Raw genomic sequence first — 5171 nt, 5'->3', positions numbered from 1 at the left:
AAAGGAAGAAGGAAAGAAAGGAAGAAGGAAAGAAAGAAAGAAGGAAAGAAAGAAAGAAAGAAAGAAAGAAAGAAAGAAAGAAAGAAAGAAAGAAAGAAAGAAAGAAAGAAAGTCTTCTTGTGTCTAAAGTGCCCACAAACATAAGTACTCCACCATTTTTTGGTTCAATCACTTCTAACCTCAAAGATATGTTTTGCTAACAAGACGCTTAGAGGAAACTGCATAATACTCCACTTTTATCTTCTCTCTTCAGACTCTCCTTAGATACCACATCAGGAACAGTGAAGTTATTCTTTGCAAAATTATTTCAATAGATTATTTTTCTCTTAATCTTGCATTTGCTCAACAAGATGTATGGAAGAGAATAAAGTTAAATCACCCATACTTTGGAAGACAATGTTCTGTTACAAAGGACAATGCTTCTATGTCCTACTTCTATGTCCTCCTCTTAGCTCTTGCCTGATTTCCAATTAATCACAGCTTCTTGGCTCCAAGTGCAGTGAAGCTGAAGGACTCTAAGGCCGCCCCCACAGCTACATCTTCATGGTTTCTCCTTTAAAACTCTTTTAAGTTTCCTCCTTTGGATGTGGGATTTATTTTCATGTCTTCATTAAATCAGTTCTGCATTGTAGTGAGCCAAATCGGCTCTGTAAAATCACTTTAGATAGCAAAAATATTGCAATCTATATCAAAAAGTTTTGGCCTCCTTCCACTGCTGAAGCCAATTTGCTCAGCTAGGGCTTCTAAGAACACTGTTTTCTTACTTTTTCCATGTGCTCAGTTCTTTTCTGAACCCAAAACTTTTTGGCTTATGTAATAAGAGATGTCTTCACTATCTCATTTTAATAAGGATTTATATTTGTGAGCCACTTAGAAATGTGAAATCACTGGTTTGAAGTATCCAATCAGATTTTTTTCTGTGTTTCAGTGCTTCAGTGCAAAGACATTGTGGAAAGTATTACAAACCAAAACTGTAAACCCAATACCTTTTTTCATTGTGGAGGGCACTTTCTCCCTAAATATTTTGACCCAAATTATCTTTTTCAGAGAATTACTGTTTGGTAATTAAAGGTCAATTCACAAATTTTGATGTCTCTTTTTAAAGAAATTTGAATTAAATTGCACTATAACCTTGTTTCACACAGTGAGAGAATATTTCCTGGTTAAGGACAGTTTTCAAGGGAAGCTACAGGATTTACAGCAAGGTTTCTGAGGTTTGTTTGTTTAGTGTGAAAATGAGCCATCTTCACTCACATTGCTCCCTCTCCACTAATTATCCATGGATTTTTTGCATGAAAGCCTATTTTCCCAGGCAATTTTAAATTTTCTTAATAGGCTATGTTGTTTAAAAGTTTGAACAATTAAAATTTACGTGTCATATTTTTAAAACTCTTTTGAAATTCCTATATCAAAACCGTGAATTCACCAATCCCAATTCCACCTTTACCATCAAAAACAGTTAACACGTTGTTTTCACGATATAGTGTCCATGCAACTATTATTTTCCAGTGGCTTTGTTATGCATATATATGACCACATAAGCTGATGTTGAACAAAATGAACTCCAAGATATGGAATCAGAGATTTTTATTTGCGGTTGTTGGTTTTTATGTATTATGTGATCTCTATTTTCTTTGATTTTTCCCCTTTGATTTATCCCTTGCTGTATTTGATTTTGGTACCCTGTGTATTGTGTATACATTTACCTTCATTAGGGAAGGGAAGAGGAACATCACAATGGTGACACAAATAACAAAGGCCAAACCGATGCATTAGCAATACTCACAAGACAATACGTTGGAAATATACATTACAACTTGTGAAGGGTACATAGGTGAAGGAAAACTGTGAGAAAAGTGAGGGAGGGGGGTAACAAGTTGGAAAAGTTATGTATTCACTACCTTACAATTACTGTAACCCGACTGTACATCACTTTGACAATAAAATTAAATGTAAAAAATAAGCTGCATAAAATAAAATTTCACTATATTGGTATAGTTAATATTATTCTTTATATAGTAAAATTTTAAAAATCAATACTATTTGGCATCTAATTTGATTTAATTACCCTTTCTTTATCAGAAGGTCGTCAACTTGAAAGTTATCCAACTAGACAATATTTTCACAATATACTTGTATATTTTGGAAAAAATAAATTTAGCACTTTCACACACATAAAACCGAAAACAATTTAATTCTATGGAAACCCATAACTTTTAAAAATAAATAAGTTGTTAGGACAGAATATATGTGTTGTTCAAAATTCCTATGACTAATAACTACTCATTTTCAAATTCTGAACTTTCCATACCTGAGAGATTCAAAACAGTACTTGTTTTCATGTTATATAATTCTGCAATAGATGCAGTTTCCAATGGAGTATTAGAGATTGAGAAGTCAACAGAAAAATAGCCACATTCTTATAGAAGATAAAACTATGGAGCATCTGTAATAATTCTTCAAGAGTAAGCATTCCCCAGCTTTATGCCATAAAGTCATCCTAGCCCAACAGTTTCCAACTTGTAAGGTGCACCTTAAAGTTCCGTTATTTCACATCATGAATAGCTTATCTTTACTGTGAAAAAATACTGCACCTCTGGTATTGTGATGCCCTCCTTGTTCTGCAAAGAACACCACAATAAACTCAGTTGAATCAATTTTTCCCCTGTGGTATTCTTGAGATCAGAACTCTTGCAAATATTATTTATATTTTTTAACTATCATAGATATTGAGGATACTAAGTTAAGAAGATTATGGTTCAAAGCCCATCCAGGCAGGAAGATCCCTTAGAATCTTATTTCCAATAAACTTCTCAGAAAAAGCCAGACACAAGTGGCACTGAGGTTGAAGTGGTAGAGAAGGAGCCTTGAGCTCAGAGACAGTGTCAAGGCCCAGAGTTCAAGCCCTAGGTCAAACCAATAAAACAAAAACAAAAATTGGGCTGAGAAGTTGGCTCAGTGGTAGAGCGCTTGCCTTGCATGCATGAGGCCCTGGGTTCGATTCCTCAGCACCACATAAGCAAAAAGAAATAAAGCCGGAAGATGCGCTGTGGCTCAAGTGGTAGAGCGCTAGCCTTGAGCTGGAGAGATGAGGGACAGCACCGAGGCCCAGAGTTCAAGCCTCACGACCTGACTCCCCCCCAAAAAAATAAAATAAAAATGAACCCAAACCTAGCATTTTTTCTCATTGTATACAGAGGCACATAACTAAGGAAATTGCTTCCTGTGTAACATATAAGTAGAAGAAAGAAGATGTCACACAATTATTCTCTTCATACCATGTTATACCAAACCCTCAAAAATGCTTTTTCTAAATTTATAAATTAATATCATCCATTTGTTGGCAACTCTGTCTAAATTATTCACATTATCATTTTATACATGAACTGTTGGAATGATCTATTAACTAAGTTCTAATTATAACTCTCTTGAAACAATATTCTAGGCAAATAGAATGCCAGAATCATTTGTGAATTTGTCAGTTAAAACCTCTACTTAAAAAGAATTTTATAGTATCCAATAGAATATGGAATTACAAAAAAAAACTATTTATTTTGAATCTAAATTCTAATTTTGCAAGGTCCACAAAGTCCTACATTAGATGAACTGTGCTATTTCTCCGGGCTTAAATTTTGTAAACCTTCATCATTTCTTTGGCATCCAACAGAATGATGCTTACTTACTTTTTCAAATTTTGGATGGGAATCATGAGCTATTTTGCATCTAAGAATGTTCTGTAATGAAGAGAGATTAAAACACAACTGAGGATTATATATCAGTTGCATTTGAATAGGAAATTTGACTTCTCAAATCATAATGACAAAATTAGCCCAAACTTCCAACTGTGTATTCTTTTCTTGTAATTTGGTTTGTTTTATTGAGACAAAAATTATAGTACCTGGTCCAGTGAAGGTATCACTATGTAATTCCACTCTCTAATCTCCTTTCTTAGTCTGAGTGCTAGAATTCCAGGCTTGTATCAGATTGCCCTGCCATAGTTTGTTGGTTTATTTAATCTAGAAACACACTAGCAATTCTGAACTTCTCTGATGATCTTATCCATTGACTGCTCAGATTGTTTATGTACAGTTTTGAAAGATGTTCGAACATTTGACACAGTATATGAACATTTTCAGATGCACATGCAGGAGTCTCTGATTCATTCCTCCATGGATCTGATCCCTTTAATAATGATTACTTGACTTTCTTACTATCTCTAGTCCCTACCTATGTAATAGTCTCAAACTTGTTTGAAGAAAGTTCACCAGAGGACTTTTTAATATTAAAATTTATCACTTGATTATAGTTTTACTCAGAACATATTTTCTATTGCTTTCTAGCTTTTCTACATATTCTGAGAGTTGTTTCATTTGTGTATTCGTGGGTGCACATATAAGTGCCCCTGTGTGTATGCATATGTTTGTATGCATGTATGGAAAACCTCAAGCTCTTATTCAACAATCTTGCTCATGAGTAGTATTTCATCACTTGAACTGTTCTTCCAATGCAGCTTTGGCTGTTTAATTATAGATAGTGTCTAAAGACTGTTCTGCCCAGGCTGGATGCAAACTGAATTTCCCAGACTCCTTTACATTCTTAAGTTTTATTTTTCCAGGAGTATCAACTTTTAAACTACAAACATTTTTGTGAGTGTTGTCTAACCTGTAGCCCAGATTTTTAACTCAAGAATTCATATAAAGATAGATGAACATACGCATTACATATGCTGAATGTACACTGTTAGAAATGTGATCTTAAGCTGGGTGGCGGTGAGATCTGAGGATTGAGGTTCAAAGCCACCCCGCGTAGGAAAGTCCCAGAGACTCTTTTCTCTAACTACAAGAAAACTGGAAGTGGCACTGTGGCTCAAGTGGTAGAGCACTAGCCTGGAGCTGAATAGCAGAGGGACAGTGCCCTGGGTTCAAGTGCCACGACGACCACCACCACCACCAATATATATATATATATATATATATATATATATATATATATATATATATATATATATAAAGAAATATGATCTTTGCCTCCAGGTTCATTGCTAGTATAATCCCTGCTCTTTCAAGATGGACTTTTTCCAGTTAAGTCCATTCTCTTATATCTGAATTGCATGGAATCAGAATCATACTTCTATTCTACTTTTTGCAAATTTGGACGATTGGAAGTGTGAT

This window comes from Dipodomys spectabilis, unplaced genomic scaffold, assembly GCF_019054845.1.
Source record: "Dipodomys spectabilis isolate Male_0828 unplaced genomic scaffold, ASM1905484v1 ptg000285l, whole genome shotgun sequence".
Taxonomy (NCBI): Eukaryota; Metazoa; Chordata; class Mammalia; order Rodentia; family Heteromyidae; genus Dipodomys; species Dipodomys spectabilis.
This window is presented reverse-complemented; position numbering follows the sequence as displayed.